Below are 12687 nucleotides of genomic sequence, written 5' to 3'. Positions count from 1 at the left end.
GCCTGCCATGCCAGAGGACCCAGGTTTAATTCCCGGTGCCTGCCCATGTTAAAAAAAAAAAAAGAAAATCAGTATAACGGATGAAAGCTTTAATTTCTAAAGATTTTTTTTAAACTGACTCCTGGAAACTTTGGGGTGACTTAAAATATGTTATGAATATTACACAAAGAAGCATTATTTCACAGAGGCTAAAATTACTTCAGCATATGACAATGTAATGGAGGCATAGATTATATATGCCAACTGCTTAAATTGTCTTAACACATAGTTCAACTGTCTCTAAAGCCTACTTTTAAAGTGTTACCAAGTATAGTCTATAAATAGAATTGTATATGGTATACATATGTATATGGTATAGAACTGTAAATGGTATAAAAATGAAATTGATAATATTCACTGAAATTATGAAATGGACTCAAGAGAAATGTTCAACCATCTAAAATACATCCACTTTGAATAAGTGCTGCTAATACAATTAGCTGTTTGCAAAGCCCCAACAAATGCACCTGCAGTGAGTGGAAAGCACACAAGCTCTGCAACCAGATTCAGTCAGCCACTTTCTTGACACAAGTGCTTAGCCATTCTAAGCCTCAGTTTCCATAGTGTGCAATACTGAAATAGTGCCATCTACCTCACAGTTTTGTAAGGAGGTTTTATTAAATAATGCATTCTACCTGATACATGGAAAGTGATCATGAATTTCATTCATTCAATTAATATTTTTGAGCTCCTACTATAGTAGGAGATTTTTATCTGTGAACAAACAGATAAAAATCCCTAGAAACTTACCTTCTAGTGTCCATTTATTTTACCTTATCTTAGGCACAGTGCTGGGTACTTTGGAGATGAATAAAGGAATCCCAGATCACGTCAAAATACTCAATTCAGTTAAAATGACACAAGACTGGTTTCCGGGTCAAGATGGCAGCTTAACAACATGTGCGTTTTAGTTCGTCCTCCAGAACAACTGCTAAATAACCAGAAACAGTACAGAACAGCTCCTGGGGCCATGTCAGTGACCAGACACACAGCGTACCCCAGTCTGGACCAGCTGGACCGGCTGCGAGTACCCCCCAAAACCATGAGTTCCCAAAGCTGCGGCGGCCAACACCCCTCCCCCACAGGCCGCTTCCCAGAGGGGAAAGGAAAGGACTTTACCAGCAGCAGTGACTGGGCACAATCAAATGCCAATTGTGGAACTAATTAACAAATTCTGACTATTAAAAATAGGCCCCCAGCTTAGGTGAACCCAATCAAAGCGGAGGTTGCTCATTTTTGCCCCTGCACCAAGGGGGCAGGACTGACAGAAAAAGGGGGGAAAAAAAGAAGGAAACAGGTTTCTGTGGCTGTGTATCTACAAAGGCTTGACTGCCTCTGGATACAGCGGCAGGACTTTTCAGGCTGTAACTGCCCCAGGCATAGGGAGAAGTGAGCTCTTTTGGGGGCTTATCTGGAGCCTGTGCCTTCCCCAGGGGAGGGGTGAAGGCCCACCCAGGTGGAATCCGTCCATCAAGGATATTCAGACACCAGTGCTTGGTAATTTGAAGCCATTAAAACCAGCCTACAACCTCTCCTCTGTCTCCAACAAACCCCCGACCAAAGTTAAAGGTACCGCATCATCTTATGCTGGTGGGACCTGCAGTCAGACAAGCGCCATATACTGGGCAGGATAAGAAAAACAGAGTCCAGAGACTTCACAGGAAAGTCTTTCAACCTGCTGGGTCTCATGCTCAGGGAAAACCGACGCAGGTGACTCTTTCCTCCTGGTAGGAGGCCAGTTTGGTCTGGGAAAATCTGGCTGGGGTCTATAATATCTAAGCAGACCCTCCTAAGTGTGTGTGTGTGGGGGGGGGGGGCAAGGCACCACACAAGCAGGGCAAGGAACAAGAAAACAAGAACTGAAAAATTCTCCTCTGTCAAACAAAACTTAAGCTAAAGGTTCAGATAAAGCTGAACAGAATGTCAAAGAACAGATAGACAACAAATTCATCCAGCAAGAAAACCCTAGATAAAAGAAGTGAAAGCAATCTCCAGAATAAACTAATTAAGGTAATTAAATGCCTAGACACCAGCAAAAAATAACAAATCACACTAAGGAAATTGAAGATATGGCCCAGTCAAAGGAACAAACCAACAATTCAAATGACGTACAGGAGCTGAAACAACTAATTCAGAATATACAAACAGACATGGAAAACCTCATCAAAAACCAAATCAATGAATTGAGGGAGGATATAAAAAAGGTAAGGAAGGAACAAAAAGAAGAAACTGAAAGTCTGAAAAAACAAATCACAGAACTTATGGGAATGAAAGACACAGTAGAAGAGATGAAAAAAAACAATGGAAACCTACAATGGTAGATTTCGAGAGGCAGAACATAGGATTAATGAACCGGAGGACAGAACATCTGAAATCCAACAAGAAACAGAAACTATAGGGAAAAAAATGGAAAAATATGAGCAGGGACTCAGGGAATTGAAAGACAATATGAAGCGCATGAATATATGTGTTGTGGGTGTCCCAGAAGGAGAAGAGAATGGAAAAGGAGGAGAAAAACTAATGGAGGAAATTATGACTGAAAATTTCCCAACTCTTATGAAAGACTTAAAATTACAGATCCAAGAAGTGCAGCATACCCCAAAGAGAACAGATCCAAATAGACATACTCCAAGGCATTTAATAATCAGAATGTCCAAGTTCAAAGAGAAAGAGAGGATCTTGCAAGCAGCAAGAGAAAAGCAATCCATCACATACAAGGGAAGCCCAATAAGACTATGCGCAGATCTCTCAGCAGAAACCATGGAGGCGAGAAGACAGTGGGATAATATATTTAAATTATTAAAAGAGAAAAACTGCCAACCAAGAATTCTATATCCAGCAAAATTGTCCTTCAAAAATGAGAGAGAAATGAAAACATTTTCAGACAAAAAATCACTGAGAGAATTTGTGACCAAGAGACCAGCTCTGCAAGAAATACTAAAGGGAACACTAGAGACAGATACGAAGATAGAAGAGAGAGGTGTGGAGAAGAGTGTAGAAAGGAAGACTATGAGTAAAGGTAAAAGGAAGGAAAATTAGATATGACATATAAAATCCAGAAGGCAAAATAGTAGAAGAAAGTACTACCCATACAGTAATAACACTGAATGTTAATGGATTAAAGTCTCCAATCAAAAGACATAGTCTGGCAGAATGGTTTAAAAAACAGGATCCATGTATATGCTGTCTCTACTCAAAGGTCACGAGGCCAAGGACACAAATGGACATTTACATGTTTATAGCAGCATTATTAACAATTAGCAAGTGATGGAAACAGCCAAAATGTCCATCAACAGACAGTTGACTAAACAAACTGTGACATTTACATAAGATGGAATATTATGCAGCTGTAAGACAGAATAAAGTTATGAAGTATGTAACAACATGAATGGACCTTAAGGTCATTATGCTGAGTGTGATTAGCCAGAAACAAAAGGACAAATACTGTATGGTCTCACTGACATGAACTGACATTAGTGAATAAACTTAGAATATTTCCTTGGTAACAGAGACCATCAGGAGATAGAAATAGGGTGCGATATTGGGTGATTGGAGCTGAAGGGATACAGATTGTGCAACAGGACTGAATATAAAATCTCAGATATGGACAGCACAATACTACCTAACAGTAATGTAATTATGTTAAAACACTGAATGAACCTGCATGTGAGAATGATAGAGGGAGGAGGACTGGGGACATAAATGAAATCAGAAAGAAAGACAGACGATAAAGACTGAGATGGTATAATCTAGGAATGCCTAGAGTGTATAATAATAGTGAAATGTACAATGTACAAATTTAAGAAATGTTTTTGCCTGAGGAAGAACAAAGGAATGTCATTATTGCAGGGTGTTGAAAATAGATGATAATTAATACTTTAAAATGTCACCTTATGTGTGAGACTAAAGCAAAAAATGCTTATTTGTTACAAAATTTATATTATGACTAGAGCATTTCCTAATATAACTCATGTAGATAGTTTGATTGAATGTCATAAGTACTTGGAATCTCAGGTAGCACATGAGATTTTGTTGGTTTGTCCAGGTGATGCCCCGATGAATCCCAGAGTGATTTGATCAGTGAGTGGAAAAGTATTTGCAAGCCCCCTTTGGGGAATGGTGAGAGTGGGGAGAAATTCAACTTCCCCAAGTTGAATTCTTGATATTCTCACAAGCAGTGTGGACAACCAAAGCTATAGGCTGAGCCCCCAGGCTTGAGGTTTGTTCATATGAAACTTAACCCCACAAAGGATAGGTCAAGTCTACTTAAAATTTAGGCCTAAGAGTCACCCCCAGGAGAGCCTCTTTTGTTGCTCAGATGTGGCCTCTCTCTCCAGCCAACACAACCAGCAGTCTCACCACACTTCCCCTCTCTGCGTGGGACATGACTCCCAGGGGTGTGGACCTTCCTGGCAACGTGGAACAGAGATCCTGGAATGAGCTGAGACTCAGCATCAAGGGACTGAGAAAAACCCTAGAATGAGCTGAGAATTAACATCAAGGGATTGAGAGAACCTTCTCGACCAAAGGGGGAAAAGTGAAATGAGACTAAGTGTCAATGGCTGAGAGATTCCAAACAGAGTTGAGAGGTTATCCTGGAGGTTATTCTTATGCATTAAGTAGATATCACCTTGTTGTTCAAGATGTAGTGGAGAGGCTGGAGGGAACTGCCTGAAAATGTAGAGCTGTGTTCCAGTAGCCATGTTTCTTGATGATGATTGAACAATGATATAGCTTTCACAATGAGACTCTGTGAATGTGAAAACCTTGTGTCTGATTCTCCTTTTAGCTACTATATCAGCAGAAGAGTAGAACATATGGAATAAAAATAAATAATAGGGGGAACAAATGTTAAAATAAATTTAGTTTGAAATGCTAGTGGTAAATGAAAGCGAGGGGTAAGGGGTATGGTATGTATAATCTTTTTTTTCTCTGTTATCGTTTTATTTCTTTTTCTGTTATCTTTTTATTTCTTTTTCTAAATCGATGCAAATGTTCTAAGAAATGATGAATATGCAACTATGTGATGATATTAAGAATTACCGATTGTATATGTAGAATGGAATGATATCTTAATGTTTTGTTTGTCAATTTTTTTAATTAATAAAAAAAGTTAAAAAAAAATGACACAAGACTAATCATGCAATATATGAATTCAGGGGGAAAAAAATATCCTGCATGACAGGGGTCTGGAAGAGGGAAAGGGGGAAGAAGGCAGGATTCACAGAAGACAGGGGATTTCAAATCAGCCCTGAGACATGTTTATCATCTTTTTTTTTTTTTTTGGTATGCTATATGGTAGGGGTCACATTTCATTCTTTTTCCACATGAGTATCCCATTATTGCAGTACCATTTGCTGGATTTTTGCTTGTTTATTTTTTCTTTCTTTTGTTTCCTTGTTTGTTTGTTTTTGGAAAGTGCATGGGCCAGAAATTCAAACCAGGTCTTCTGCAGGGCAGGTGAGAATTCTACCACTGAACTAGCCTTACACCCCCCCGAAACACGTTTAGACTCTTGATAGGAGAGACTTGTAGATGTAAAACAAGGTAATATTATGAAAAAAGGCAAGGAGCCTGGAAAGCCCTGTCTATCTCAGTAACACCCACTTCAATTTGGCTGGAATTTACATACAAATTAAGGAATGGGAAATTGAGATGGAGACCCAGGTTGGGACCATCTTGAAACCGTTAATTGCTGAGATAAAGAATTTATATGTAGTTTGAAGGAAATGGGGAATCATCAAAGATTACTGAGAAGGGTGTGAGATGAACATAGCTGTACTTTTAAAGGATTTCTCTAAGTGCATAATACACATTTCAGTAGGGGAGAGAAGGCAGAGACTAGTCTGGAGAAGCTGAGTAATGTGCTTCAGAACAACACAATTTACTAATAACTTAACAAGGAGTGGGATCATTAGAGCGTTCCAAAGGCACCTCCGAGGACACCTCTGTGACAACGGCAGTACCAGTGGCTGGCGAGGGCAGTACAGCAGCCTGGCACAAACCACAGTCTCCGGTGCATGCTTGGCCCAGTACCTCCTGTCCTGGCTCCACTCCTGTCTGTTAACAATTCCACATCCTGAATACTACATACCTAATCCACACATCCCTTTCATCTCCCCATCTATCCTGACCATGACCTACATTAAGCAGAGAAAAAACAGGTGACAAACTCTACATTTGGAACAACCATCCCCTGTCTCTTATATTGGCCAGGCTTAAACAAAATGTAAGAAGGTTGAGAGAAGAAACTTAGTTTGGGGCTCAGAATGTGAATTAATTTTCAAACTCATTGAAAGGATTTCGTTTTCTCCTCAATATTTGGTTTAGGGATTGTAGAAATAATAATGCTTTCCATTCAGGAACATTCAGGCATTTTCAGTTCCGGCAAGGTAGAAATGTTGATTTCTTGGCCAAAGAATATCACAGGTAGGTAGAGAAAATTTTTGTGATAAAAACATCTGAGAACTCTCTAGGAAAGTCTTTTTTGAAGAGGAAAGTACATTATAATTAAAATTGTAAACTATAACTCTTATACATTATTTCCTATTTAAGAGGCTTAGAATGTTTAAAGATATTGCTAAGTAATTATGAGTACTCTGCTTTGAAGAAAAAGACTTCAGAACATTTTGGGACAGTTCAAAACTAATTTTCACCTTCCTTCTTATAACCAATAAAATTATTATTTCTTATTACCTATCTTGCATAAAGTTAAAGAATTGGAAACTTGACAAGTTTGTTCTACTAATAGAAATGTAGCATACATACGCATCTTCCTTATTCAAAAGGATCTTAAAATAATTATGTAGATTTTAGAAAAATAAATAAGGGTGTTTTTAATTCTGGCCTATTAGCACCAGACCCTGGCAGATATGATCAACAGGAAATGCAAGGGAAGTAAAGCTCAAATTAATCCAACACTGCTTATTATGTCAGAAAGCAGCTGGGGGCAGAAGAGTGAATGCAACTAGAATAAGTTTTATCTTGTGATTTCCCTTCTAACTAGCCCAAATGTTCTCACCAGCAAATATAATTCAGAAACAATGATACCTGACAAAATTATATAGACTAAGCAAGACTTTAAGAAAGAGGGAAACGATAAGTATTATCTATGTTTTCATGATACTAGGATAAATTGCTTTATAAGGATAGTGACTTTTTTCCTGATTACTGAAATATAATCACTGTAGAAATTTTAGAAAGTACAGATAAGCATCATGAGAAAAATATAAATCACCTTAAACAATACCACTCAAACATATGTCCTATTAACAATTGGTTTATTCTCCATAAAATAGTTTCTGTGCATGGTAACGTATCGCTGTGCTGAGTATTCTTTCATTATTGGGGAGCATAACATCTCCCCCTCTCACCTTGGACCATTCTTAATTATTTCCTTTGTGAATTGCCTATTTCTGCCTATTTTTCCATGGAGATCAAATTTTTTAAAAAGGGATGTTTATGTCTCTCTCACTGCATTGTATAGTATCTTTAAAAATGGCACACCAGCATATAAAATATAGAACTTTAGAGATGTCTTTTAATTTTGCTTATGGTATTTCTTGGCAATAATCTTTGAAAATGATATTTTTATGACAGAAAAGAAAATCAAAACAAGTTAAAGTCCTATCACCTAAAGATCCAATTATTTTGGGACGTGACATACCTATTGATACAAATGGGAACTTGTGGACTTGCAACAGTTTTGTTCATGATTTCAATCTTTGTTCATTCAGAGAAATTCTTGATACACAGTAAGAGCTTAATAAATATTTGTTGAGTAAATACATATATATTGAGTAAATATATATATATTTATATTAATTTCAAATATATATTTTAAACATTCAAGAGAACAGTATTAACTTGATTTGTCTGTATTCAATACACCATAAGCATCTTTTCACATCATTACGTTTCTTCACAAAAGTTTTGGCAGCTGAATTTTATCATTATAGATTTATAATACATTATAACATAATACATCACATTAATGTATGTTTAATTTCATGTGTCAGCTTGGCTGGGATATAGTATCCAGGTGTTTGATCAAGCAACGGCCTGTTTGTTATGGTCTGGGAATTTCTTGGATCTAGAATCAGTTGATCACATGCAAGATCAACAAAGGAGATTACCTTCTTGTGGGGAGTCTCCTCATCTAATCAGCTGGAGGTCTTAAAAGCCAGAAGTGAGGATACCAAGGTCAGAAGAATTGCTTCCTCAAGTTCAGCATTGGTGCTTGCCAGGATTTCTAGATAACTAGTTTTCCTGGGAAATTGGACTAAGGAATTCAGCATCACTTTTATTGGAGTTTACAGCTTATGGTATGCCCTAGGAGTCTGGACTTGACAGAAATCAATAGAACGTCAAATCTCTTAATAGATTTATTATAAAGAATTGGCTCGCACCGCGGGGTGCAAGTCCAAACAAGATACACATATATAGAGAGAGATATAGATACAGATATAAATCATGCTGATTCTATTTCTCTGGAGAACCCTAATACAATTAACTTACTTAAATATTTTGCTATTTGGGCGTCTTTATTTCATTGTTTTTTCATATTACAGATGTGGTTCTGAATATATTTATAAAATTTCATATGAAATTCAGATAATTTCCTTAGGATATATTTCTAGATCCAGGATTATTGGGTCAAAAGGTACGAACATTTATAGGTTTGATACATATTATCACATTATTGTCTCAAAATAGTTATAATAATGTACCCTTCAGCAAGCAGCATAAAAAAAGATTCTTTTAAGGTCATGACTCTCTATGAAATTAGTATCACTACTCCTTCTTACTCTGCAAAGCAATGAATGGAAATCATTGTTTCTAGGATGATTTCTGAACTGAAATAAATGAAATAAATCTGTCTAAGATAACAGGGAGAGAATAATGTTTCAGACCAAACCTCTTCTAATTGATAAGGAAAGAGACCCAGTTGCTATAACTATTAACCAGGAATAGTAGCATCCAGCACACACAGGTCTTCTTTTCAAGCCTGGACAATATATTAAATATATCTTTACCAATGAAATGTCTTGAGAATCTGCAAATGACCTCACTTGTAGTACTTTCTTTGATTTTCCTTCATTAAAAAGATGACTTCCAACTAGATCAGACAATTAGTAAATTAAACCATGTAATGAAGGCTTGACTATGTGGACATTTTTAACTCTTTATTAAAACATTGATCCTAAGAAGGACATTTGCCTGACAAATGAGCCATCTCTCTGTTCTATTATAAATTAAAATCAAATTCTTAGCATTTTCCTTCATTTTCTGACATTATCAAAGTAAATGAAATTCTATTTGATTTCTATTTAGTTTCTAGGTAATAGTATTGGAAAAATTTTTCAATTTTTGCTATCTCTAGGTCAAGACTCCAGAATCTTGTTATAGACTGTTTAGATTTTCCACCTTTTTCATTCAATTTAGCAAATGTTAAGTTAGCAGTTATGTTTTAAACATCCTAACTTTTTGAATGACGCTGAGATGTTCTTTAGTTTGCACAGCATGATATCGTTTAGATGAAAAACAAACTTTCTCAATGTAGATAACAATAAGTATTTGTAATGAGAATAGGAAAAAAAATACAGAAGGATTTAGGATGGATGAGAGCAGAGGTTGATTCTGAGACACTGGGGTTATTCTGTTACAATGATGGTGTGTTACAGATGTGCATTTGACAAGCCAACAAAGTTTATGATGGCATTCTTCACAGAAAAGGGACCAGCCCAATTTAAAAGATATTCATCTCCTTCAGAGGTGATTTTCTAATACAATAATATTAGTGGGTAAGGAGCCCTTATTCTTGTTAGTCCATCTTTCAAGACTGGGTAGGATCAGAGGTTTGGTGTGAAACTATATTAGAGTTTTCTCTTTGCAAATCTAAAGAGCTTGAAAATAAGAGAAAGTTTAGATTATGTTCTAAACACCTGAGCTAACATGCCTTCACGAATAGGAGTAGCTAAAATGCATCCTTTGTAAAGGCACAGGAAGCCCACCAGTAAGACCTTCAGACTGGAGGATCTTACCAACCAACCAGCTGTCTTCCTGCTGCTCATGGTAAAGTATAACTATATGATTTATAATATAAGATCAAGAGTTCGCAAGTCCATCAAAGTTAGTGTTTGAGAGGAAGAACGCAGACTTTATTGCAGCACTCCTTTAAAGCTATTTCTGAGTATGCTCCAACACAAACACTGTTTCCTTCCTAAGGCATCAACACGTGGTTTATTTACGGGGTTAAATTTTCAACACTTTCTTCATCACCTTCGAGGCAGACAGCCAACATTGCTTTAAACTGCACGATCTCACAACAGGGTGACAAAAGGGATTTTTGGGTGCGTGCATAGTTTACTATTTTTACAAAACCCAGCATTCAGAATAGAGACAATAATTCCCCTTTGGTAATCAAGTGACTGAAAATGGTGTAAATTTGGAGGCGACTTTTTTTTTAAAGTTCATAGCCCTAACCTCTATGAGTCATTTCATCACGTCTCGCAGATAGATAACTTCAACACGATTATGCGGAGAGAAAGAGGAGGAAAAGAGGGTGGGGAGTGAATCAGAAAGCAAGGAAATTGTCAAAGGGTTCTCGCTCGTGCACTCTTACCAATTCCTCCCTCGGTACACATCACAGCATGATGATCCCAGGTCCCAAGGTGCAAGAAAAAAACGAAATCCGGAGGGTGGGGACGGGTTAGGCTTCCAGGCCAGCCATTTGCCTTTGGAAAAAAACAAAAGCAAAATCACTGCTCAGCTCCCAAACTCAGCTGCCAGAGCCGGAGCCCAAACCGGGCAGAGACTGAGACCTCTTTTCCCTCCGCTTTCCTTTCCTCCCTCCTTTCTCTCCCTCCTTTCCGTCCACTCTCAGCCCCGCCTCCCGAGCAGCCGGGAGCTTCAGCCAACAGCCAATCGCTCGTCGTCTCGCCTTCCGTGACGTCACGGGGGCGGAGCCTGACTGGGGCCCACTTCCCACCTCCAGCTGTTGGACAGAGCCTCCTATCTGCCTAATGCAGCGACCCAGTGGCCTGGACCCTTTACTGTCCCACCTCTAACTTTCGCGTTGCCAGAAGGATTTCCTGCGCTTGAGGTTTTGGTTCATTCTTCCTACGTGCAGTTCTGTTTGGCAATTCACTCAAGTACTGAGGTACTTGGCACTTATTCACTGAAGGGCACAGGGATCACGTTTGAAAATTTAATGCTTTAGTTTTATATCTAGAAAAGAAATTGAAAAAAAGAGAGAATTTGGTCTTTTTCTCACTCCCTCCCTTCTATTCTTTCAGGATAATGTTTCTTTGCTCATTCAGTTGCCAGGCTTTGTTAGCTTTAAGCTCGCAACTTATTTTTTTTCTTTTTAATTTTACTCCCAAACAAACTTCAACAACCTGTCTGGTCTTTCAAACCTTCTATGTGCTTGGACAGAAAGGAGAAAGCAAAAGCCATGGTGGCAGTAATTCAGACCAAAATCCAATCACTGATTCTGCCAATTGTTATAGACCATTTAAATAAAAATAAAGGGTAGGAAGAAAAGAAAAGAAAAAATCCACGGTGCTTCTACTTTGTGTGCCTCTCTCCCATTTTCTCAAATGTGTAGCGAGAGAGAAGAAAACTAACATGATCATGCAAACGTTTCACTATGAGTGACTAGGACAGGTAGATGGAGCAGGTTGGGAGACTTGAAGATTCTCCCAGACCACGTTTCAGAGACCAAACAAGTTTCCGCACCCGCTAAGAAGGTGCCTCTCCCAGATGGGTAGAAACAAGTTCTGGGTGTGGCTTCTCCCGAAGTCAGATTAAAGAAACCTCTTTCTGCAGGCAAGGGCAAATCTCTAAATTCAGACAGCTCCGGAAATAAACCCAGCCTAGCAGAGCAGGCTGTCGTTTAGGTGATCTCTGAAACTTCTGGCAGTAGTAACACAATTTTGCAGTCATGCGACTGTCCTTAACATTACCTGAGATAAAGTAAATTTCCTATCTGAAAGCCAACCTTCTTGAGGATATTGAAAACTACGGAGGGATATCCCTGACTTCCCCCAATCAGCACTGATATCGTAACCTCAGCAGAGGGCCTTACTGGAAAGATACAAAATAAGGCCATTTGGGTTTGGAGCTGCCATTTGCCCCTGTTTGGATTGCTTAATTCAGCGGTTCTAACTAGTTACACATCAGAGTCACCCGAGGAGGTTGATACACGTGCCCCACCTAGACCAATTAAACCAGTATCTCTGGAGGGGTGAGGCACCAGCAATATATATTTTTTAAAGCTCCCCGTGTGATTCTAATGTGCAGCAAGGGTTTAGAATCGCTAGCTAAGATTTAAATTATTGTCTTAGAGGAAAATCAAGGTATATTTAAATGGAAAATGCAGTAGCAGAAACCCATGAAACAATTTTGTACAACTACATTTTATCTTATATTGTATATATTCTTTTGTATATATTTGTATATTTTGATGTAAAATATAGAAAATATGTGACAGGACACAAATCAAAACTGTTTACTCGCGGGAAAAGATGAAAGAGTGTGGGGAGATTATGCACTTTATATTTGTATCTGATTCGTCTGACTGAATGAAAAGAGCATGTATCACTCTATATCTAATATATATATAATAAATATATCTAATCAGATTTT

The 12687-nt window shown here is 38.1% G+C and overlaps 1 protein-coding gene across 1 annotated transcript in view; it reads right to left on the bottom strand.

The window, feature by feature from the left end:
- The window catches only part of ATP10D (ATPase phospholipid transporting 10D (putative)), a 165065-nt gene extending 154135 nt beyond the window's left edge, over nt 1-10930 (bottom strand). The window contains exon 1 of the mRNA XM_077136785.1: nt 10664-10930. The gene's annotated coding sequence lies outside the window, so the exon portion shown is untranslated. The remainder of the gene's footprint in view (nt 1-10663) is intronic.
- Nucleotides 10931-12687: the final 1757 nt, after the last annotated feature.

This window comes from Tamandua tetradactyla, chromosome 19 (assembly GCF_023851605.1).
Source record: "Tamandua tetradactyla isolate mTamTet1 chromosome 19, mTamTet1.pri, whole genome shotgun sequence".
Taxonomy (NCBI): Eukaryota; Metazoa; Chordata; class Mammalia; order Pilosa; family Myrmecophagidae; genus Tamandua; species Tamandua tetradactyla.
The sequence above is the reverse complement of the archived record's forward strand: the minus strand, read 5'-3'. Positions and strand labels throughout refer to the sequence as shown.